The sequence below is a fragment of the Felis catus genome, chromosome F2, assembly GCF_018350175.1.
Source record: "Felis catus isolate Fca126 chromosome F2, F.catus_Fca126_mat1.0, whole genome shotgun sequence".
Taxonomy (NCBI): Eukaryota; Metazoa; Chordata; class Mammalia; order Carnivora; family Felidae; genus Felis; species Felis catus.
In genome coordinates, this window is record NC_058385.1 from 56,352,373 (window position 1) to 56,379,017 (window position 26,645).

The window sequence follows — 26,645 nt, forward strand, 5'->3', positions numbered from 1 at the left end:
CCCGCATTGGGCTCTGTGCTGACAGCTCAGAGCCTGGAGCCTGCTTGGGATTTCTCTGTCTCCTCTCTCTCTGCCCCTCCCCTGCTTGTGAGCGCGCGCGCGCTCTCTCTCTCTCCCCCTCTCAAAAATAGACTTAAAAAAAAGGAAAGAAATGTAAAAGAGCAAGACAGTGTCTAATATAATGAGCATGAGAGGCTTTAGTCAAGAATAGATACACTAACTATTCTACTTTATGTAGAAGTATCACCTTATCTTCATTAAGAGACACCAAGTGTTAGCATCAGGCTCACACTCTGCTATTACCTATACATGATTTGTATATTTCCAAACACACTCATATTTATACATTGTCCAGTTGAAGAATAGCTTTAAGTATTTTTACAAATAGCTTTTTAAAAGAATTCTGATAAACTGGTTCTTTATAAACTGATTCTGAGATCTCTTTTCCAAGTAGGCAGAATAATATCAATGCAAGAATTATTGCAATTTGCTGTCACCCTTTTTATATGTATATGGATACTGGCAAGGTGTGAATAGATAAAAACAAAAGCATGAGACATTTGTTTTGAATCTCTATATTATTTATTCTTTTGGATACAAATGTTGTTTTTGGAGTTCTTTATTCACTCCAGAGATTACTATGCACCAGGCTTTGCGTTAGTCTGACTTTACTAAGAAAGGGGGCAGAAAAAAAGGGATCTTTAATAGCATTGATTAAATAAGGCTTTTTCATGGAGGTCACAAGATAAATCTTCCTGAAAAGCAGTAGTAATCTAAGCAAAGAAAGCATGGTCATCATTTTCAATAGCACTATGTTGGGATGTCACATTGGCAAGCCACAATGAACCACACCATCCTTTATTCACTCCCTTCTGTAGTCCTTCCCACGTTGATCTGACCTTAGCTACATGGCTTCTAACTGTGACCAGTGAGGTCTTAGCAAAGTAATATAACCAAAAATTTATATTCACTGCTTTGGAAGTTTCCGTCCCCATCCAAATTCGTGTGTAATCCTTAAGCTTTCTCTCTCTGCATGCAAACACCAAGGAAAGGCCATCTGAGGGTGGAGAAAGAATACAGCCATCTGCAAGCCAGGAAGAGAGAGCTCTCAGCAGCAAATGGATTGGCTGGAACCTTGATCTTGGACTTCAAGCCTCCAGAACTGTAAGAAATAAATTTCTTTTGTTTAATGCACTCAGTCTGCGCTATTTAGTTATGGCAGTCCAAACTGACCAAGACATGTACTTTCTCATGATTTCAAATGAAATCTGGTATCCAACCAGATTATTATTGAAGTCCAGACTATCCTGTATGGAGAGGCTTCATGGAGAAGACCTGGGGTGTGAGATACCAAATGAAGAGAGAGGGACATGTGGAAGAAAACTGAGAATCCGGTTCTTCTCTCCACCATTTACATGCAGCCGTAGAAATGATCCAGCTGACACATGGAGCAAAGGAATAATCAAATTTACGCAAAAGAAGTATCACAAATATTAAATCATTGCGCTTTAAACCACTGAGTTTTATGGTGGTTTGTTTTGCATCAGCTGTTAACTGAAACAGGCAATTAGCTTGAAAAGAATGCTGTGTTGTAAACATGCTAACAGTTCAGCAGTGGTGAAAAAGTGAGGTATCAGGGAAGAGAGAAATTCAGTTCATAGAGATGTCAAGGAGACAGCTTACAATGGAATTAATGAATATTTAGTATAACAAAGTATTATTAAATAAATAAACATAATTTCCTTCTGAATAAATACATGGCTCTGTGAGTTTGCTGCGTTAGATTACAGTGAGAGAGCAGATATACATAGCCTTCCTTTCAAGGAAGTTTGAAGGAAATTTGATTGAAATGTGACTCCAGACCTTTCTAACTTCTCCCTGTGTAGAAAGCTAGAAAGACTATCTCTCCCACTCTAAGAGGACAAAGTTGGATAATCTACATTATCATATGTCAGAGAGCAAACAAGTAGTATGAAATTTTAAGGAAAGACAGGTGTGTCATAGGAGACAGATATGGGCACGGGCTGACCTGTAGCCACAGGAGGACAATGGGGCAGGAAGGAAGAATTCAGCCACAAACTTTAACAGATTTCTCAAGGCCAAGTATGGGTTCGTGTGTGAATATAAACTCCTAGGAGCTGCACACACAAAGTAAGTACACACACACACACACACACACACACACACACACACAGAAAGCCCATGCTATTTCCTCTGTATTATATCACCTTATTTTGATAAATGTGAACAGAATCCTTAGTAAATAAGTGAACTCTTAAACTCAATTTCTGAATGTATAAAGCTGGAGTTTTGTACGGTGATGATGCCATATATCAGGAACCTATTTTTTTCCAGTAAGGCTTGGTATACTGAGTAATAAAATACTGAACATATAATACATTCCTCATCCACCCTCTGCAGGTAGTCCAGGGTATGGCAACAGCCCCCACACCAGTTTGAAGCAGAGAACTGCAGAATTAATTTCAACTTCATCAAATCTCCTAGGGTGTGGTCCAGATATAAATGGGCATATGCAACAGAATAGTAGTTTGGTGGTACAGTATATGGTGAGAATATAGGATGGTTATGGCAGAAATTTGATTCTTTGCTATTTGTGGAGTTTTGCATGTTCAATTTATGAGCTGTGACATTCTTAATACAGAACAGTTTACAGCTGACCAAACAGTCTTGTTTTGACATCCCATGAACAGCTTTCATGTTTTCATACAGAGTTTTATGCTTATTAGGAGACACAAGTCACAGATTGCAACCTCTAGAACTCCCTTTCCCCAGCCATGAACTTTGGCCTAGGGCTATTTATAACAGAAATAAATAGTACCTTTTTAATAATTCTCTCTCTCTCTCTCTCTCTCTCTCTCTCTCTCTCTCTCTCTCTCACACACACACACACACACACACACACATTGTTCTCTGTTCTCATTCTCCCTAAGAAGAGAAAAATTATACATAACTAAATGAGAATGATACATATCAGGAGCTCATTAAAGACTGGTACTATGCTGCTTCATTTAACATACATTCCAAAGAAAAGTCTCTTTCAGAGAAAAGAAAATCACTATACAACACATCTCCTTTCTTTCTTTCTTTAGGACTATTGAAAAATGCACTTTAGAAGTTCTGAAAGCAAAACTAAATTATTCTTGGCATGTAATGGCTCAATTGTAAGACATATATCATTACCAAAGTAAGTAAAATAGTTTTACCTTTAAGTTTAGAATATAATCTATGACTAATATATGTGTACTATTTTTATTTAATATTTTCTATTTCTCTGTTTGCTATACTAAGTTTTGATTAAAGATTCTGAAGCAAGTAAGTGAACAACGTTACCAAAACCCAAAACCAGCCCACAATAAAGGTTTCATAAACCTTCCGATTGAAGGCAAACACAAATCTACACTACCAGGCTTGGTATACTATATAAATAAAATGTTAGCAACTAGTAGCAGAAAAATAAAAAGGCACATTACATAAAGAGTTAGTAAAAGTTCACTGTGGGGGCATCTGGGTGGCTCAGTCAGTTAAGCGTCCAAGTCTTGGTGTTGGCTCAGGTCATGATCTCATGGTTCATGGAATTAAGCCCCACAATAGGCTCTGCACTGCAGAATCTGCTTGGGGCTCTCTCTCCGTCTCTCTCTCTCTCTCTCTCTCTCTCTCTCTCTGCCTCTCCCTCACTCATATTCTCCCTCAAAACATATAAATAAACATTTTTTTTGAAAAGAGGTCACTATGGAATTGCCCCTCCAATTCATTAATGGATTTGTCACACAAAATCTAGAACAATCATTTGTATTCATGACTTGAATCTGAAATGCATAAATTTCAAATATAAAACAAGTATAAGACCTTTATGTTACAATTTCTTGGCTTCATGAATCTTGTCTTGGTATTTAAAGATTTTTAGTTAATTGTTCTATTTAGATTTTCAAGTCTATAATGAATTTCTTCATAAACGGTATCTCAATTTTGTTAAAGCAAAAATGCAGGTCACTGTTGTTCTAATTACTTTGTGTTTTGAAGAGAGGATTCATGGCATATGATTTTGACTTGGAGTTACTGGAATATTAGATGGTAAATGAGCCCTAAATCTCTTTGTTGCAAAAATCATAGTAGAAGGATTATCTACATTGCTTTGAGTTTCTAATTCAGATTATCAAATTTGAGCCAAAACTATAATATGAGCAGCCAGTAAACAATCCTGCTATCTCTGGTTATTATCAATATAATGGCAACTTTGTGAAATAATAGGATAAATTACCAAAAATATTGATGCTAATTCTCTCAAAGCACAGATTATGTTGAAGCAATAAGTCAAAGTATTTAAGAAGGTTTGTAGTAACCAATTGACTAAATTACTACTCATCATGAAAGAAAGAAAGAAAGAAAGAAAGAAAGAAAGAAGAACAAAAGAGAAAGAAAGAAAGAAAGAAAGAAAGAAAGAAAGAAAGAAAGAAAAAGAAAGAAAGAAAAAGAAACAAATTTAAAATAATAAAATCAAGGTATGACTCCTGACTCAGGGTGTTTTAAAGATGATTTGAAATAAAACAAGTAAAGAACTTTGGACAGATCCTGAACCATCCATAGAGCTGAGTTATTGTTAGCTTGGCTTGTCTTATTATTGTGGAGGGAAAACATTTCCCCCCCCCATTCCACTGTTTCTAGGAAGAGGTATTTCCCTCTATACCTCCAGCTTTTGGACCTATACTTAACTACTACCTATCTATCACTCTTGCTAGGTGGAAGACAAACTTTAATAAAAAATGCTTAACTGGGAGTTGCTAATCCATTAATATCCTAAATCTGTTGTATTATATTTATTGTCCCTCTTTATAAACTTAAATTTTCAGCTCAGGTGGCAGATTTGGGAGTAAGCAACCTTATTCTCATTTTAGCCACCACAAAACTTACCTTTATATTTATTAGTAAGAAAAGTGATATTACATTTCCTATATGATCTTTCTCGTCATATGATCTGTCTCAACTCACTTAGAACCACATTTGAATAGAGGTGTTATGTATTTATTATTGGGTTCCATCAGAACCCAATAATTATTGTCTATCTCATAGCACAATTTTGAGGGAAAAGGGATAATCCACATAAAAGGGTTTAGAACAAGGCATGGCAGACATTAAAAGTTGGTTATTATAATTCTTAATATTTTTAAGAAAAAATTCAAACATTCTTAATAGCTAACTGAAATACAAAGGAAATAAAAAATGTTTTATGGCCCTTGTGTATCGTTTTAACTAATAACACATTATGTAAATGCAAATAGTTTGCCAAATCAGGGCATGTGTTAGATTGCATTCCAACATATTTTATTCTTAAAAAAAGATTGCAGATGTATAAACATCACCTCCTCTCAAAATCACCTTCACTAGGGCACACTGTACTAGAAAATTTATTAATGGAACAAAAACTTCAGGATAGTATTGGAGATAGATATGATTTCAATAATAAAATAAATTGATGATTCCATTTTTAGTGCTTGAATATACAAACAGATTCTAACAAATAATATATTGTATTGTCTTTTGAAGAACATAAAAATATTCAAATTACCATTTTGATCCCCACCTCATCTGTTAAATTTTTAAAGTGTTAGAAGATTGGCACAAGCATTTAGACATTAAGGAGACAGGAGAAAGCAGGTTGTATTTGGAACAGTTTTGCCATTCATTTTACCATAAAGCTAGACCTCAGTGATATCCTTTTGATGACTCTAGACCATGATTCAAGAATGAGTATCATATCAATTATGCAAAATCTTGAATGTGTCCTAAATTGATGGAATATATTAGATCATGTTATTAAAATCATACGTATCTTATCTGAGATTATAACAAAATGTGTCATACCAAGTGGAACATTATACCTTTTGAAGCAATTTCATATCAATGAACTAGCATTTTCATCAAACAAACTCTTCAGGTAATTGTCAGTATTATTATTAGTCTATCACAGAAGAATAGAGACAAGAGAAGTAAAGAAATCCCCCTAACTTGATAAGAGATTTAACTATGTTCCATCGCCATCTAGGTATCCCAACAATTTTCACTTTTTAGCACATAGAGGAAATATCTTTTTTTTTTTTTTTTTTTATACAGAACACTGAAATAAAAAGACCAAGGTGTTCCCAACACAGAAGCTACCAGCACTGGTCCACCTGCTGTCCCAGCCATGCTGTCCCAAATGGTAAGGATTTCAGTAAACAACTTAATAATAAAATAGTGCAATATTTGAACAATGATTAGAAAGCTTTGATGCTATTTTGCATGGTTAGATTTCCTAGCGGTGCCAAGTATATTATTAATTATGCATTGCTATTCAATAAATTGAGTCCATTATTGTATATCATATAAAAATCATGTCAGGTATAGTGAGAGTTCTTTAAGTTGTCTTCTAGTGTGAGTTAATAAGCTAGTAATATTAAACTAGTAATTTAAAAAGCAAACACATTTTCAGCAACCATTCAGTTTTGCGAACACAAGCCTAAGGATGCATTTTGGATTATCACTGTGATTTGTTTTTACTTTGACTGAAATGTTTAATCAGAATTTTAAAGTATGTCAAATAACATTTTGTGAGCTATTCGATCAAACAGATTAGAAAATCAGGAGATTTTTCTGGGTACATATAATACTAGAAATGCTGAACAGAAAGAGAGTTGTTATACCTGTAGTTGTACATATGTGGCATCACTCTAGATGCAACATTTATTGCCCTGACACTGAATTTTGTAAATTATTCTACATTAAAAACACATAAATCATATATTTGACCCTCTGAACTTCGACAGAAAAAAAAATTAGTGCAAAACAAGTGACTTCAGAGCAAAAGGTTTATAAAAGAGTGGATTATTGGCTATCACACTATGGAGTGTGAATTGGTGCTAGAGACACTAGCTCTAAAGGAAAGCTTTTGACAATAAATGAATGTTCTCTGCTGATATTTAAGCAGGTAATATTTTTATTTTAACGCATATACTCAAAATACATAAAATTTTACTAAAATTCAATGACTCTGAAATTAGTAGGAGCATATAAACCCATTCAAATCCATCATGCTTAAAAATGTTTACGAGACATTACATCAGCCATATCTTTACATTTAAGGAAGCAAAATATAAAAACTGTTAATGTCCCTTTAAGTATATTTTATATACTTTAGGTATTTATCGATGAAATTATTAATTTTAAGAATACACTAATGGAAATGTGTTTACCCATGCTTGTCCTTAAAACAAAAACAGTGTTTAAAGCCATGTCTAATTAGTAAATTTGAGAGGCGCCTGGGTGGCTCAGTTGGTTAAGCCTCTGACTCTTGATTTCAGCTCAGATCATGATCTCATGATTCGTGAGTTCGAACCCTGCATAGGATTCTCTCTTTCTCTCTTGCTCTCTCTTTGCCTCTCCCTGCTCTCTCTCTCTCTTTCTCTCTCTGAAAATAAATAAATAAAATGAACTTAAAAAAGAGAAAAATATTTTGAAAGAGTTGATTCATGCAATTTGCCAAAATGTGTTGAACTATTCACAAAGAGTAGTGGAATCAGAAATTCTAAGACATAATGTGAGGTATGCCGTAAAATCAAAATGATTTGGAATTATAAGGACTAATCAAAGCCAGATTAATTATGTTTCTGTATTAGAAAATTCTTCTAAGAGAAGACCAGAGTAAATCTATAGTATTGATGAGAAAGAGTTAATGTTCTGTTTGCCTAGCTTCAATATACCTTTCATTATATTTTACATGCCACATGTCTATTTTTCTAAATATATCTGAGGAAAGCTATGAAATCATAACATTTAGCAAATATTCTCATTCATATTTCTTTAACAAAATTGTATCATTCTTTTCTGTATCACAATGGCATTATATTTTATTGTGAATCATATAATGAAGAGTTTAGGAAAGATTTTATGAATCTCAGAAGTAAAATTAAAGTACCTATTACCCACATCCTTATATTTTATTATACATGATGTTCAATCTTAAAAAAGTCCTTATTCCTTTAAATCAAAATATTTTTTGAAAAAAATCAAGAATTCAGGTATTAGAGGAATCATAAATATAAGCCCAATCTGGATAATTAGAGAATAGAGAAATTTCCCAAAGCTACCATATTTTATAGAAATATTACTTTTACCAAATAAAACAGAAGGAACAGTTGTGTACTGACAGTTATGTTCACATGGCTCTAGTCAGCAGGAATGTTATGAGTCTCTGATGCCCATGCAAATCATCAAAACATGTTTTCATTGAGAAGAGAGTAATTAGGGAACTATTTTTATAAAATAAGTCATGTTCCTGGGGAAAGGCACCATGAGTTAGAAATTTTTGCAATCTAGCTTATGTTTATTTTTCTTTTACCTTCATTTTAAGTCAGAGATTAATTTGGTTTATTCTGACACTTAGTGAATATAAATGTTATAAAAGTGACTACCAAGCATGCTATATTTTAGATGGAATGTTATTACAGGAAATTGATGTACTTATGTACAGAATTGCAATCAAAGACTTAGGTGTTTTGTTTTGTTTTGTTTTGTTTTTTCCTCACAAATATCTCTTTATCCATCCTCCATGTTGACTTCATCCTCATATTAGTAGTAAGGTCACTTTAGCAAAACAAGGCCTTACCACACCCAAGAGAAGAAGTTAGACTATGTCTTCCTAGAGAATTTGATAGGTTCAAGAGACCCTCCCATCAAATTCCCCCTCATATTTCCTTGGTCAGGATGAAATGTGCCCATTTCTGAAATGATCCCCAGCAACATAAATGGGATTTACCCTTAGGCCTGATATGACAGTGACCAGGTTTTCAGCTTCCCCCCAGCACAAGGCTGCAGGGGGGAGGGTTGTAGACATGGACAGTTTAGACTGGGCAAGGAAGAGAGAAGGGAAGGATGCCAAGTAGGAAACTAACAGTTCCTATCATACAAGTTATACAAAATAGACTAAAAATATTTATATACACTAATTGCTATAAAGAATAATGATGTGCCTCCAAATATATCAATGATACTCATTAAAACCAATGTCAATTACTTACCACTAGTGATTTAGAGTCTAAATATCTGTAATAAAGTCTTCATATGGCCTAATGAAATAAGCCATGTAGACAGGATATTCTGTTCACAGAGATTATTCTCCAAGTACTCTTAGTTTTTTTCAGTGCTTTAATTAATTAAAATTAATAATTTACTCTGAATATTATCAAAATCACTATTCATATAAATTATTCACCAACCACTGAATGTTTAATCATGCTATAATGGGATGAAAACAATGTAAGTATCATCACTGAGCTTATACTTCAGGTGTTACTAAGCTGAAAGATTTTTGAAACTAGGCAGAGAAGTGTGGATTTAATTTAAGATGCCATGTAAATAGTCAAATAACCTTTGGAAGAATACTGAAAATTGGTAAAGAGGTCTAGAAGCAATTATCAAGGACTTTAAACAAATCATACACAATTATGGGTAAGTTCTGTGAACAATTACATAGTGTGGTGCACTACAAAAGTGTCTTTAAGAATCTTTAAGGAATGGACATGTATTTTTTTGTAGTCAGTCATAAACTGCATTTCTTCTTCTTCTTTTTTTAACAAGTAATATCCCTATCTTCAGTGTCCTTCTGCCTGCTCTATCATCATTTGTCTCAAGCATGTTTTCTCCATATATTAATGGGGTGACTGGTGATTTACTATTCTGCAACTTTAACCACCAATGCTTGCTTCTAGAGAAAAAAAAAAGATTAAGTTTCTCTCTTCCAGCATCCATACCAATTTCTAAAAATGGTTTCTGTTGGCTAAACTATATTCTCATACCTGTAGCAGGGAAGGTGAAACAAGTTGACATGTGGTGGGAAAGCTGTTTTCGAAAGGAAGAGATGCTAAGGTAATGAAAGTAGGTGTCTATTGCATGATATTTAGAAAGAAAAAGAGAAACACTTTTACTTATAACTTAGGTACAAATGGTAAAAGAGAGAATTGCTCTGAAAGTTAAGATTTATATTGTTGTGGGAATGAGAACAATAGATGTTTCACTGATAAAAAATGGAAGATATATTCTTCTTCTATAATCCAAAGCATTTAATTAAGTAGCTGGAACATGGTCAAAATAGGACTTTGAGTGAATGAGTGAATGTATAGGTGAGTGAAAAAAAAGGTAAACTTGTTGAACAGATCGTTCAAACACTTGCTGTGTGTCAAGCCATGTATTGAAAATGCAAAGAATAACATGGCTTCATGTTTATCTTCAAGGATTTGAACCCTATTGGAAAAGATATTATATACACTCATATAATTATAATTAAAATCTCATAGGTAATTATTACCATATGAAACAGGACAGCAGAGTACTCTAGAAGGCAAGATGATTATTTCAGGTGGTCTGAAAGGGTTGAAAAAGAATCAGAGGTCACTTTCTTAAATGAAATTGTATTTACTTTGGGCTCTGATGATGAAGAGTACATTCATTAAGTATTGGTAAAGAGACAGTATTTAAGAATAGGATAGGAGTGCCTGAGTGGCTCAGTCAGTTGAGCACCCGACTTCAGCTCAGGTCATGATCTCACGGTTGGTGATTCCAGCCCCGCATTGGGCTCTGTGCTGACAGCTCAGAGCCTGGAGACTGCTTCAGATTCTGTGTCTCCCTTTCTCCGGCCCTCCCCTGCTCATGCTCTGTCTCGCTCTCTCTCTCAAAAATAAATAAACATTAAAAAAATTTAAAAAAAGAATGGGATATATTCCATACATGACTTAATATGGGTCAACGCAATCAAGGAATAGGGGCATTCTCTTATGTGATGAATATTATTGAGTCCCTGTGATGTCATCCAAAAAGTTCTGAGAACAAGGATTAGAGAGAAGAATCAATATTACTATTAAATACTATTAATATGTTAATAAACATATTAATACCTTATTAATAATATTATTAAATTTTAAATATTAATTTAGTGGAGCGGGTCAGAGGAAGGATAAAAAAAGGAGAGGGGCACCTGGGTGGCTCAGTCTGGTAAGTTTCAGACTTTGGCTGGGGTCATGATCTCATGGTTTGTGAGTTTGAGCCCTGTGTCGGGTTCTGCACTGACGGCTTGGAGCCTGGAACCTGCTTTGGATTCTGTTTCTCCCTCTCTCTCTGCCCCTCCCCTGCTCATGCTCTGTCTCTCTCCGTCTCTCAAAAATAAATAAATGTAAAAAAAATTTTTTTTAAGGGGAAAACAATACATATCAATAAATATACAAACATTGTGAATATTCATTATCTACTATCCCCCACAGGTACAAAATTAAGATTAGAAGTAGTATTTTCCTTGCTGCATGGATAATCAGTTCCATAAGCAACATGAGTGATATAATAGCACTTTATGGCCAGAGATCAGTTTAACTGTGGTAATATAAGACCTGGAGCAAATCAAACTGGCCAAAGAAATTTAACTTGACAATTCATCATCCCTCTATAAATTAGGGTATTAAAAATCATTCCAGGAGAAATGACCAAAATAGTTCTTAATTTAGGAATGCTAGCTTCATACGTTTTTATTATCCACATTATTGTCAATAAATACCACTTGGGATTTCAAATAAATGATGTCATTAAACTAAATACATTATATGAGGCTCCTTAGTAGGTTGATAATATAGTTATTTACAATAGCTACACATTTAGAAAAATTATATGTTACTGTTGAAAGCTACATATGTAGTTACATTTATTGTCTTAATAAAACACAATATATCATATTGAAGTTATATATTTAAACCTAGATGATGTGAAATATTTTAACAAGAAATAAAGATATTTGACCGCAAAAATAGCAGAGAAATATTTTGTCATCTTTTGAAACAGAAATTACAATTTTGCAATGTCAAACTAAGTCTTCCTTTTTACTTGGGAAGTGGCTTTTGGGATTTAAGAGATAATAGTGAACTAATTTTACATAGTGGTTTAAATATTGGCTTAAATATTGGTATGCTTTTATTCATAATCAGGGTTATTCATTTATGAACTATTCTGATAATATAGAAAACATCAATGTAATAAATCAATTTATCCAGCTATTTATTGTAAATTTTTCAAAGAAATATTTTGCTTTTTAAAAAAATTTTTAAATGTTTTTATTATTTATTTTTGAGAGAGAGAGAAAGAAAGACAGAGTGTGATTGGGGGCAGGGCAGAGAGAGAGGAAGACAGAGAATCTGAAGCAGGCTCCAGGCTCTGAGTTGTCAGCACAGAGCCTGACGTGGGGCTCAAACCCACGAGACATGAGATCATGACCTTAGCCAAAGTTGGACACTTAACCAACTGAGCCACCCAGGTGCCCCTCAAATAAATCTTTAAAAAGAAATCTCAGAATAGTTAAAATTTCATAGTTGTTTTTTTCCCCAACATTGTTATTGTTTTCAGTGTAATCAAATACATGCAGAGCAAGATTTATCAGAGACCCGCTGGGTTCCCTGTGCAATGGTCCACAGTGGCTCAGAGGAAACTCTCCTGGTGTTAATTGGCAGTTTGTTTTTCAAGGGACCACTGTGGCTAATTGATGTCCCTGGAGCTATAAGGAGGAGAGAAATGAGAGAGAAACAAGCCACTTACCCACTCTGATTGCTTAATTCTAGAAAATTGCTGAAACAAACAAATAACAAATATATATAATCTCCAAAATTCATTGCCACTCTGTTTTCCCACTCAATTTTACGTTCACTTCAGTAACATGGATTCTGCTCACAGAATTTTATGCCTCAATGAAATCTATTTCTAAACAAATATTTTTCTCTTTTAGAAAGATGACATTGACATCCTGCTGTAGTAGTCTGGGAAAATTAATATCCTACCCTGAAAGAGAGACATTGTTATATTAGGAAAACCAATATGTGCTTACTCATTGTCAAGGTGACAGGTATTATTTTAATAGGAACAAAGCTTTAGTCTAAATTCCCATATATATTTAAATAACCCACACATATCTATCATTTGACTCAGAAGATTAACTTGATCTTGTGAGAATATCCTTCTCAGCCCCCTTCCATCTTGATCTAAACAGTTACTTTAAAAATATCTTCCATAGAAACATTAACTGATCTGTGTTTTAGTTAATATTTTAGTATTTCTTCTGAAAATACTGTTTTTTATGTAATGGGATACTTTTGTTTCTTCTTTAAGGGAAAAATTCAGGCCAAATATAATATGATTAATTGAAAATATTGGAACATGTGGGACATTTTTTTTTGGCATTGCCAGTCCATTCCTATTCACTTTGTCAAGAGCTTTGGATAACTAGCCCACCTCACTGGACAATTTTGCACACTAGATTCTCTTTGCGCTTGGCTAACGATAAGCACTAGCAAGTTTTCAGGAGCCAAAAGACTGAAATATTCCTTTGTCCCCTTCTCTGTAGTGTCGTGAAGGGCGGCTTTTAGAGACCACCCAAATCCAGAGCTTCTCCCACTTGGTTCTCCTTTTTTTCTGGATTTGTAAGTGATCTCCTCTCACCCAGAAGTGGGCCAATGATGTGCCGTTCACACTAGCCCCATGGACTGTTCTATCTCTCTTGAGTTTCCTCATAGCCTTGTTAAATACAGCCATTATTAGATTATATTCAAAATAGTTTGTGTGCACATCTCATTTTTCTAAGACTCTGAATGATACAGGGAACACTTTTTTTTTCCTGCCACTATAGTTCTTATTCTTATGATTAACTTAACTTTATTAGACATCTTTTTTAATTCCTTGGGGAGTATAAAATATATTACAGTAATTTGTGCACTTGCCTTTTATTGTATTAAATTGTAAATATTTTGCCCCAAATACTTGGTCTAGTTCATTTTACCCTATATAAAATTACTAACACAGGACTTACATTGTAGAAACTCACATAATATTTCATAAGGGTAGAATTATGTATGGGTAAAGTAATTATAAGTGAGTTTATTCATTTACTCTTTTCTTGCAGGGCAAAAAAAAAATCTCTCCTAAATACATATGTTTCTTTTGCTATCCAAAATAAGTTTTATTGAGTGAATAGGCAACTCATTGTCAAAGAAAATAATCCATTCCTTTCTATGTTGAGTAATATGGCATTACAAGGTTTGTAACGGAAGCTATCTAGTGTAAAGTGTTTGTACTTCCTTTAAAAATTTTAATCAAAAGTAAATTTGTCATTAAAACATCATATTTGAAGTGGGAATACAAATATTTATGATGCAGTATGCATACTATATACAGATTATCTAAACACACCCATGCATTTATACCTATATATGTATTTCTCTGTATGCACAGGAAGATTTTTGCACAATGCTTGAATAATGTTAAAAGCCAAAAAACGTTTGTTATTAATGAGTTTTCTCTTAGGCCAACTAATTGTACTAATCTTCTTATTCACCCTAGATATATTTAATGTCTTGAATAAATAACTTCTCCCTATATTAAGCCTAATTCATTTTCTTAAACTTATGTTACAGCCTGTAACTGAAACTAACAGGGCTTCAGCTCTCCACAATTGTATCAGTTTTATTTTTTTTTCATTTTATTATTTATTTTATTTTATTTTATTTTATTTTATTTTATTTTACTGTACCCCACCTTATTGAGGTATGACTGACATGTAAAAATCTGTACATACTTAATGTATATAGCTGGATGTGTTTGAAAACTAACTTCCATTTGAACTTCTACAAATCCACAATCTGCCATGAAGTATGAACTAAGCACCTTCTTCATTCATTATTTCATTTATACTTTTTATTTACTTGTTGTCTGTTTAGCCTGTAGATTTCTTTTAATCTCAATTAAGTGACTAACACAAAAGAAGGCTAACATCATGCATCCTCTACAGATGTGTAACTATTCTCAAGAATTTGTTCCTTAGCCATTTTATTTCTCATGGTATTTTATATTTCATCTACTCTACTTCCAACTTACTGCCTTGCATATTGATAACAACTGTATCAACAATTTCAGCCCTGTCAGTCTCCTGAATTCCAGCATATCTCCATTATTTGTGGCATAGTAAACAGCTGTCCAAGATATTAAGCTTCACGTTCTCAAAACACATTGTTTCCACTTCTTCACTTTTCTACATCAGTGTCATTTCCAGCTTTAAATATTGCCATCACCAACTACCAATTTCTATAGTTACTCAACTGAAATTTTACTTTTTAATTTATTACAAAATCTTATTGTTTCTAAAACTGAAATGCCTCCTGAATAAACCAATGCTTTCTAGCATTCCATGGTCAGTATTCATTTTAGTTCTTCTCTGTACAATTGAAATAATCTCTCTCCTGCATCTGTTGTCCCCTTGTTACTAATATACCTCAATTTTGAACTCCACAACACTGTCCTGTTTGCCTAAACACACGCACACGAACACACACACACACACACACACACACACACACAAATCTGATCATGTCACGCTTCATATAAAAAAAAACTTTGGTTATCTAATTTGCTACCAAATGATGTTCCAACTCTATAACTTTATATATAGACCCTTCAGATTCTGGAATTTTCAACCTCATCCCCTCTGCTATGCCATCTCTAATATCTTACGTTCTGAACTCAATAGTCTTCTTGATGATCTTACATTTTACATATTCTTACATACACATCACTTAACATCTTCCCTATACTCAGAATGCTCTTTCATATTTAGTAATATATGAACATTTTACTCATAAAGTCCAAATTAAATCTTACCTGACCTGTGGGGCTTCTCTACTGTCTATTGAGTCAGAAAAAAAAGTCAAAAAACATATTGTTTTAATACTGTGTATAGTATATTAAGATTAATTAATATGGCAGTACAGTAGTGGGATCGCCATATTTTCCATCCCAAAACATGGATATATTTATTATTATTTAGTTGTGCACTGTGACAGTGATTCTTAATTGTGTGTATGTGTGTGTTGTGTATGTATGTCAGAGTTGGTCTTTGGGAGCTTGTAGTTGGGAAGAAGCCTCATAATATATTTTTGGTTTTGCTTTTTTTCAGATTTCCCTTTCCGAAACAGGTTTTTTATTTTGCTGAGTAAATCTAATTGCTATTTGCCATTTTTTGTTGAGTGCAGATTAAATGAGTGATTTATTATGTTAAATCAGCACTTCTTGATGGGGGTTGATTTCTCTCTAGGGGACATTTGGCAACATCTGGAGACAGTTTGGGCTGTCAGACTGGGTGGAGAGCTACTGGCATCTTGTGGGCAGAGGCCACTGCTAAATATCCTACAAATAAGACAGCCCTACCAAAAAAATAATTATCTGGTCCAAAATATCAGTAGTGCCAAATTTGAGAAACAGCCTCAATCTCACACCTAATGTGTGTTATTGAAATTCAATACATATTTATGGAATTGGATTAAAAAATAGCCTGGTGGTCAATCTTTAGAGAAGGAACTGGCAATATCAAGAAATAATGCATTATTTCAAAGGCAAGGAAATGTTTCTTTCCTGATAAAAATTACTAAACAACAATCATTCCATAATTATATTTTTTGTATAGGTAACCTCCTACCTCATTCCATTTGAATTCACTCTTCCAGATTATATGTTCATACATATGTACAGAAACACATACGTGTTGGACAAATTATTCTTTTAGGCTGTGGTTTTAGAGAAACCATCAACATATTGGAATTTTTTAAGTATAGTTTTGTTGGTCACAAATTATACTGATTTTGTAAATGATAGTGGCATCTTCTTAAGTGTTATCAATCAACTCATCAACTTTGTTAATTTGTAATTTATCTAATATATCCAATTGAATAATAAAATTGAATAACCCATCATGTAAAATTTCTCAATTTTGCTTTCCCAAGTAAGGCACCATAGAACTAAAGTAATTAATATAAAATGGTATTGTGTAGCATTGTGCAACTATATTTATTACATCTCCAAGGCTTTAATATAAAAGTTTCTTTGTAAATCAAAAATAACTTTCTTACTCTGTCAGATAAATTTAATTAAAATTTGCAAATAAAATCTTGTCTCAAACTCCCTTTTGCTTTCCAAAGCAATGAAATTCCCAAATTACTAAATGAGTTCAACTTGTTTTATATCTCATTCAGCTGAATGCCTACCATTACCACAATGATATCAGAAAATGACTTCTTAGGGGTTACTATTCACATTCATGGACCATAACTGAAGAAAAAAATAGATATATTATTGAATTACAACATCTATATGTTTTAAAGGAAAACTTGTACTATTTTTTATGGGTTGGATGTGGGGATAACAGTGTCTCAGCTTGTCTGTTTAACAACATATTTTGACCATGTGTGAGGGAGGACTGTCAGGAATCTAATTCCTGAGATAAAAGGAGTAAGGAAATAAGTGCACTTTAAAGAAAATGAGACAGTCTAGAAAAGGAGTTTTGTGCACAAAATGCTGCCACTCAGATTGACCTATGGTACAACCTTGAAAGAGGCTACACAGGAAGAGGTAGAACAGTATTATTCTATACTTAATTGTCTGTATGGAAATGAAAATCCAAGGCAACACAGTTTTATAGACTCAGGGAGTTTGGCTAAATGATGATCTATCTTAATGGAGTTACTTTGAACCATGTGAAGGCATGGAATGGATAGAGTGGCCCAAGTATAAAAGTGGACTAAACTCTATTTAAGGTTGAAGAAGCAGTTGTCCAGTTCTCAAGTATAGGAACGAAGACCTAGACAGGAAGAGTGAGAGATGCCACGTCATCTCAGATATTTAGGTTAGGAGCTTAAATGTGCAATTGAATAGAATACATATTCAGAAGGTGAGAGAACACCAAATGAAATTTGATCAATGTTAAATATTAACATTTTAATTATAATTTAATTTTATTTATAAAAAATTTTTTGTTATGTCATGGGAATCTAGTACCTAATTCTATTGCCTAATCTGCAATTACACATTTTGAGAGTCCTTTAAACAAGAATTAAATTTATCTTCTCTCCAAATAGATAGATTTGTTATATATATGGCAAATTTCATATGAGAAAATATAATTAGGTAAGTTCATATAAGTGCATGTATTCATATATATGAAACTTGATTTTCTTTATATGAGCATTTTTTTCTATCATTGGGATAGTTAACATTTATTTCTATGGTGTTCTCTGTCAATATGCATTTTATAGTGAATAAGTAATAATTAAATATTTATTTTTTCGTACATTATAGAAATCGTTTAGAACAGAGATATAATTAATTGTACATATTTATCAGATTTTCTCTTTCTATAAGCAAATGAAATGAGTTAAATACCTCCAAAAACTATGTGAAATTTTTAAGAAGATATTTCCATCTTCAGGATATTCCACCACCTGTTGACATTCTAGTTCAATTTTTTTGCTGTAAAATAGCAATGTTTTCCACTTAAAGGAAAGAATTTCATTTACTACCCTGTCCAAATTGAAAAGGGTACTAACTCTATCACCATGGCATCTGTAAAATAAGAATTAATAAAGTGCAGTGGTGAGCAAATTATTTGCTCATGAAAAATTATATTCACGATAAATTTTCTCTTTTAAAATAAAAATAGGGGCACCTGGCTCAGTTGATCGAGTGTCCAACTTCAGCTCAGGTCATGATCTCACAGTTTGTGAGCTCAAACCCTGTATCTAGCTTGCTGCTATCAGTGTAGAGTCTGCTTTGGACCCTCTGTCCTCTTCTCTCTCTGCTCCTCCCGCACTCCCCGCTCTCTCTCTCTCAAAAAAAAATTTTTTTTAATTTAAATAAAATAAAAAAAACAAATTTATATAGTTCCTTGAAGAAGATGAAAAAATACTTCAACTCCAATTGCCTATTTTATAGAAGACTCTAATAGAAAAAAATGCCATTTATAGCAGCACTATCAAAAATAGCCAAATTATGGAAAGAGCCCGTATGTCCATCAGCTGATGAATGGATAAAGAAGATGTGGCTTATATATACAGTGAAATACTACTTGGCAATGAGAAAGAATGTAATATTGCCATTTGCTACAACATGGATGGAACTGGAGGGTGTAATGCTAAGTGAAATAAGTCAATCAGAAAGACAGATATCATATGTTTTCACTCATATGGGGAATTCAAGAAATTTACCAGAATACCATGGGGGAAGGTAAGGGGAAAAAATAGTTTCAAACAGAGAGGGAGGCAAACCATAAGAGACTCTTAAATACAAAGAACAAACTGAGGACTGATGGGGGTGCAGGGCAGGGGGAAAATAGTGATAGGCATTAAGGAGGGAACTTACTGGAATGAGCACTGGGTGTTGTATGTAGGTGATGAATCATGGGAATCTACTCCCAAAGCCAAGAGCACACCGTATACACTGCATGTTAGCTAACTTGACAATAAATTTTATTAAAAAAAACATTAATATTTGAGGTTGTTATATTTTGCCTATTATATCTGTATACTATGTTACAGTTCACCAGATATAGTCACATATGTCATCTGGTCATATACTCAAAAACTAAAATAAAATAAACAGAAGAGTTGCCTTTAGAATAAGACTTTTTTTTGTCATCATAAAAAATTAAATGTTCAACTCAGAATTGTCACACGGTTTTAATGAAGGCACTAAAATAATGGTGTGGGGAGATTAAATAACAGTGGGTGACAAATCACCCAGATACGGCAACAATGAAAACCCATTCTGGCCAGTAGAGCCCACGAAGGGAATGGGTGGGTAGTATGTTCACAGACCAGTGAGAAATGTAATCGTGGAGAAGATCCCCTGTGACAGGAGCTGTGATCACTGAGGAATTCAGTCACTTCTTAAAAAAGGCAGTTCAAAGAGGGGGAAAAGCAGAGAGTAAATGCCTAGACATTCTCCCATTTTTCATTAGCAACAAATCTCTGATTTTTAGTGTGGTCCATTGCTACCAGAAATAAAAATGAAATATTCCTATCTCCCTTGCAATGAGTTGGCCATATAACTAAGTTCTGACCAATGTGACAAAAGTAGAAGTGTTGAAGACAATTTCTGAGATGTGTCCTAAAAGGAAATGAACATGTCTTCTTTCATCTCTGGAATACTTCCTGCTCAATGAAATGTAAATATATGGCTGCCACTTGAGAGTTCTTTTTGTGGCAGCATGAAGTTGAGGATAGCTGAGCTAGTATCTTCCCTTTGCCCCTCCAGATTGATCCTTCATCTTTGTCATGTTTGCTGCCTGAGGAGGCTGATATGTATGGGCTTCTTTAACCCTAATCTGCTCACTTGCCCTCTGGTTTGCAATTGCATTTAGGCAATAGGAAACCTACTCAGAATATTAGAGAAAGAAATGAGTCAGCTCGGCTGTTTCCCACTGGCTCCCTCTCCTTGTATCATCTTGTGCTAACAGTGTCCCTCAACTAAACATCTCAGCTCCTCTGAATGTGGCCTATACCACAAGGCTATCTTCTTTTGGGTTTGGTAACTCTTTCCCCAGACCTATCCCTTATGACCTATGGTCATTGATGACTCTGCTGCTACTAGCCTTGGGTTTTTAGTGTGTCTCAACCATACCCTTTAATATAATCATTTTACAAATAAACTGCTTGTTATCCTAATTCGAGTTATCCCTGTGTTTCCTGTTGGGACTCTAAAGAGAATGGTGGAACAACAAATTAGAAGGATGCTGGGACCCATGGAAGATAACAACACTGCATTCCCTAAATGTTGATTTATTTTGTATGAGAGAAAATCATACTTCTAATTTTTAATGTCCAATATAGTTTTGGTTTTACTTTATCTCACTGACAATTTAATATTAACACTATGAGTATTGTGATTGCCTATAATTTTAACATGGTCCAGTTGAGGTTTAGAAAGGGAAATGATTGATCCACAGGTGTACTTTGATAGAAATGGATCTATTAAATCATTATTTATAGAGTATCTATTATGATCCAGACACTCTGTAATATACTGAAAATACAGACAATAATACATGTGGCTTTCCAACTTCCTGTTTTAAACCTCCCTCTGCAATGATTGTAGGTAGGACTTTCTACTTGAGAGAATTTAGGTGTGATTAACGCTGTCAACAGGAGACCACTCTACCATTTTCTGGAAGGGGCAATTATTTGGACATCCAGTGGAATCTAGTTTGAAAAGACATTCTGTATAGACCATCATTACTTCCCTTTTGTACTTCCCCATATTCCCACTGTTTTGTTTGTTGGTTGGTTGGTTTCTCGCACTTTCCAAATATATAGCTTGAACTCAAATTCTTGTCTTGGGATCTGTTTCTAGGGGAACAAAACCCAAGGCATTTTATCTATTTCTAGATTTTTTCCATTTACTTCAATTGAATGATTTCCTGCCCTTCTGTCAGAACCACAATATCTCAATTATAATAAACTTGAAATAAGCCATTGGATTGGACAGGAGATCCTGCTGCTTTTTTCTTCTTCAAGATTTTATTGGCTCCTCTTGGCCCATGGTGCTTCCATATAATTAACAAACATCTTGTTTACTTATAATAAAAATTTGCTGATATTTTGATATATAGTATTATATCCATGGATTAACTTTGGAGATTTTGTGATATCATACCATTGAATTTGTCAAAATCAGTATAATCCTCCATTTATTAAGTTCTTTATTTTTATGTAGGTAGTTTATTTTTACACATTATTTATTATGTTTTTAATGTTATTTTAAATGACATTATTTTTCAATTTTATTTTTTGTTTGTTCTCCATATCTACAAGTGCAATTAGTTTTCCTAAATTGATCTCAGGCATTCATTCCTTAACACTCATATTTTATCTGCATTCTCACATGGTGTAATAATGGGGAAAAAAGGAAGAATATTCTATCAGCTCACTTTTATAGCACATATACACATATTCCTATGTGAATTTTCTTTATGCATGATTAATTTCCTAATATTCTTTCTGTATTTTAGGAATAGCAGTGGCATGTTTGTTTTTGTCTTTGTGCCCCAGAATCTATGTTGGCCTGCTCTGCCTGCTCATATGAACTTCTGCAACTTACCTAAATCTTGGATTGCTTCTGATTATCTCTTCCTCTTTTATTTGGATAGATAACCCTTTATAAATGTAGCCTGAGCTTTCACAAATGCTACACATCAACTCTTTTTTTTTTAATCTCAATATATTAATTCCACAACTTCATTCATATATTTATCTATTCCTTCAGCAAATATTTCCTGAGTTCCAATTCTGTGAGACACTGTTCTGGCCACCGGACTACAGGAAGGAACAAAAATCAATCTTCTCTTATGGGACGTAAGTTTACTGAGAAAGATAGATAACAGATTAATTCTCCAACTCTCATTGCATCATAACTGACTCAACATATGTGCATTTTCAGACTCACAGCCAATGCCGAGCTAACTGTAATTAGAGATCTGACATTATGTAGGGTTGACTCATCTTATGGTTGCCTGAAACCCTGTGTGGACAGTTAGGTGTTGGGTATGTTATTCTATAACTCTTTATGTAAAACTTGAGCTACTGAGCTACTTAAGCAACCAGTTTCTATATTTGTTTTCTGTAATAAACTGTGAAATGAGCTGGTTCATTGTTCATTTTTCACATATTCAAACATAAAATGAGAATGCATTCTTATGACAGCATTTGTTCATTTTTCTATATGGGAGAATGAACTGTTTCATTACTTATCATTAGCAGCCTATTTATATAATAGGGTGGTGAAAAAATAATGTCAAAACCAATTGGACTTGTAGGACAGTTTTGGATTTATAGAGTGCAATTAATCAAATATGTGATGACACTATGGTAATAATCCTGCTCTGGAAAAGTACTGAAGAATCTGTAAAGGGTCAGAGGTGCGGTTTTGTATTTTCTTCTAAAGAAGATTGTCTATTCAGCAAAATGAAATTGAATTTCTAATTACTCAGTTGGAATAAAAATTAACTCCTAAAACAAACTACTGTTAAACAACTTGTAATCTTATCCACAATGCATGCTAAAAAGTTCTTTGAAGCATTTGTGATTACTGCTTAGTAATCAAATATATCTTCTGCATTCCAATTTGACTTAATTCATGATGTTTAATAAACCATCAAAATTTTATAAAAGGACTTCATTTCACCATACATTTCTGTATTTTTACTAAGTCTGTAATAGTTTATGTGTACTTTTACAGGTGGTAATTATAAATTATTGGGAAGCTGGGTCTTTGGCTTTTCACATCAAATCTTATGAAATGGCAAGTCTGAAGATATAATGGGAGCATTAATTAAATGTAATTCCTGAGTATTTCCCCTTCGGGTTGATATTTTCTCAGTGATAGAGACATCAAAGCAAATTAGATTTCTTCATTTCCCAGTACAACATATGATCTCCTTAACATATCATCATCTTCAAAGCCATCGTGCTTGTTAAACATGGTGCATTCACTATTTACAAAGTTTTATTAAGGCTCTCACTTTTGCTTCTCCTAAAAAACTCTACTGGAGGGTGCCTGGTTGGCTCAGTCGGTTAAGCATCCAACTCTTGATTTCAGCTCAGGGCAATATCTGATGGTTCGTGAGATTGAGCCCCATGATGGGCTCTGTGCTAGCAGCACAGAGGCTGCTTGGGATTCTCTCTCTCCCTGTCTTTCTCTTAGCCCCTCCTTTCTCTCTCAAAATAAATAAATAAACTCAAAAAAACCCTACTGGACCTTCTTTATCTCAGATAAATATTTCTTCATGTTATTAAAAACCTGCTTTGGGGCGCCTGGGTGGCTCAGTCGGTTAAGCGGCCAACTTCGGCTCAGGTCATGATCTCGCCGTCCGTGAGTTTGAGCCCCGCCTCCGGCTCTGTGCTGACAGCTCAGAGCCTGGAGCCTGTTTCAGATTCTGTGTCTCCCTCTCTCTGACCCTCCCCCATTCATGCTTTGTCTCTCTCTGTCTCAAAAATAAATAAACGTTAAAAAAAAAAAAACTGTTTTAATGGGGAATGGGAAGTTGTCCAAGGAGATGAGTTTAGTATACCTTCCGTAAGCCACAAAGAGGAGAGGCTTGAAAGTCTTTGCGATGATAAAGAGCTTGGAATTTGTCCTGTAGACAATGCTATTAATAGATTAAAAAGACAACAGTAATTCTGAACTATTTGTAGTTTTATTGAGACATACCTGGCATTCAATAAACTTCACCCTGAAATAAAATTGTTTCAAGTGTAAAGGGAACAATTTGGTGAATTTGACACATATATATCACCACAGTCAAGGTAATGAACATATTCAACTCTAAAAGTTCCATGGTATCCATTTATAATCCCTTCCTCTTCACCTTCTCAAATCCAAGCAATAATTCTATGTTATTCTACATTACATTTCCTCCATATATTACAATATGCCTTTTCTAGACTTTTACATAAATAGAATCAAATCCTATGTACTCTCTTTTGTCTGGATTCTTTCACTTAGCATAATAATTTTGAGATTCGTTCAAGTTGTATCTTTCAATGCTTCTTTACTTCTTACTTCTTACTTCTATTGTATGCCTACACTACAATGTGACTATCCATTCTTGTTGAAAAAATTTGAAGGTTTTTTTTCCAGTTTGGAGGTATTACAAAAGGCTGCTATGAACATATGTATATGAGTCTTTCCCTGAACATGCAACATATCTAAGTTTGCATATATTTATTAACATTACCTAAAATATATACCAAAGCACAAACTGACAGAACTAAATGGAGTATTAGAAAAATCCACTATCATTGTGGGAGATGACAACATATCTCCCTCAACAAATGATAAGACAGGACCAATAATTTAATAAATATATAGAAGATTTGAACAAGCTGATTAATCAAAGTGATCTAACATTTCTAATTATCTACCTATATTGGTAGATGAATCATCTATCAGTCTATCTATATCTATCTCAGTATAAGAAATAAACTAAATTTACTTATGTAGTGTCATAGACTCTAAGTCTAAAGTTCTTTTTTGTCAGCAAGAGAGCAGATGTAGGATTAAAACGAGCAATGGCTAATATCTGTGAAAAAGACAAGAGCCCGAATAAGGGTCCTTGCCCCGTATATATTCAGGTCAGAAGGCTTGCAAACGTAATGGGCGTGTACAAAGAGACAAAGAAAGTAGGAACATTAACTTGTGGATGTGAGGGGGGAAAGGGGATTTTGAAGATATACAGTGTTTGGGGTTTGGGTCAATATAGAACAAAATCCAGGCACTGGGCAGATGGGTAGATGGTTGTTAACAGCAGACAGGAGGCGCTGTGCCTGTTTATCTTTGCCAGCTTAGGGGATGAGACAGATAGGGGGAATAACCTCAGCGTTAATAAGGCACCTTTTCTTTTGTTAACCATCTCTGCTCCGGGCTACTTTGCCTGCAGCGCAGCGGTCCAAATTCCAATTTACCAATTTACCTAACCTGGCCCTATTCTCCTATGAAAGCAGCTTTCTGCTATAGTACTAAACTTGGGGTGCTTTTACCCTGAATATCTAATCTTGTTATTCCTATGTATTGGGCACATTTGTGCCATTTCTATTTCAGGCCTTTGCTTCTGTCTCTCTCTATTTTGGGGGGCTCAGCACCCCCTTCCTATTTGGGTGCCTTTGTACCTCCCTACTCCTGGCACCTTTGTGCCTCCCTATTTTCAGGGTGTCTTTGCACTCCCTATTCTTGGAGTGCCAATCTGGTTTACCCAAAATCAGGTGTGAGCATTTTATTGACTTTGTGTTTCTTTGTGCCTTGTTACCCCGATAGTGTAAGCCCGGGGGATCCTAAGCTTATCTCCCACGATGTAGAACATTATACCAAATACATTTGCAAAGAAAGACATGGTGGTATCATCTAATGACATGAACCTAAACATTTAGGAAAGGGATTAAAGTAAGAAAGGAAAATGGTGTGGAAACAGAAGTGAGGAGCTGGAAGCAAAGACAACATCTACCCAGCTGCACACCTTGGCCTAGTGGCATGAATAGTGAGAGTAAAGTCACCATAGGTGAGAGCAAAGGACAAAGAATGTCTTCAGGGAAGGGCTCATATTCCTAAGAGCAACAAGGAAATAGAACAACAGAAAAGAATTTGAGGGAAAAGGGGATTTGACTTAGGAGGGTTGGGAAGTTACAAAAGACAGAGTGGGAGTATTGGAGGAGTTGAGAAATGGAATCAGATTAGAGGTTTATAGAACTGAGTGGGGAAGAGTCTGTGTGCTGAGGAATGTCTTAGATCTCTTAAGATCCTGAAGTTCCTTAGATACTGAGGTAAATGAAATTAAAGGGAAAATCAGAACTTTCCATGATGAGGTCAAAATGATGAAACTTAGTGGTTGATAGGCAGTAAGCATAGAGGTTTTGTCAGGAATAGGCAGAACTCCCAACTCCTGTCTCAAAAGGTTGGTCTTATTTGTGCAATCTCTAGTAAAGCAAACACCCTATTCTATGGTTCCCCCTTCCAGAACATCCACCCAAGAATCTTTAGAGCATGACTAATATTTGCTCATTGCCCACTAGACTTTATGGACTTCTTTTGAGAGAAAACTCTCAGCACTGAGAAATTTCTATCATTAGCAAACAGTTTTTTCTTTCTTTCTTTCTTTCTTTCTTTCTTTCTTTCTTTCTTTCTTCTTTCTTTCCTTCTTTCTTTCTTTCTTTCTTTTCTTTCTTTCTTTCTTTCTTTCTGAATTATGACCTCACCTGATT

General features: G+C 34.3%; 1 long non-coding RNA gene across 1 annotated transcript; it reads left to right on the top strand.

Moving 5' to 3' along the window:
* The first annotated feature begins 380 nt into the window (after nt 1-380).
* Nucleotides 381-23,460, top strand: LOC123383207. The gene is made up of 4 exons (XR_006592703.1): nt 381-1,164; nt 3,111-3,205; nt 6,130-6,217; nt 22,159-23,460. It is a non-coding gene; the product is annotated as an uncharacterized LOC123383207 (long non-coding RNA).
* Nucleotides 23,461-26,645: the final 3,185 nt, after the last annotated feature.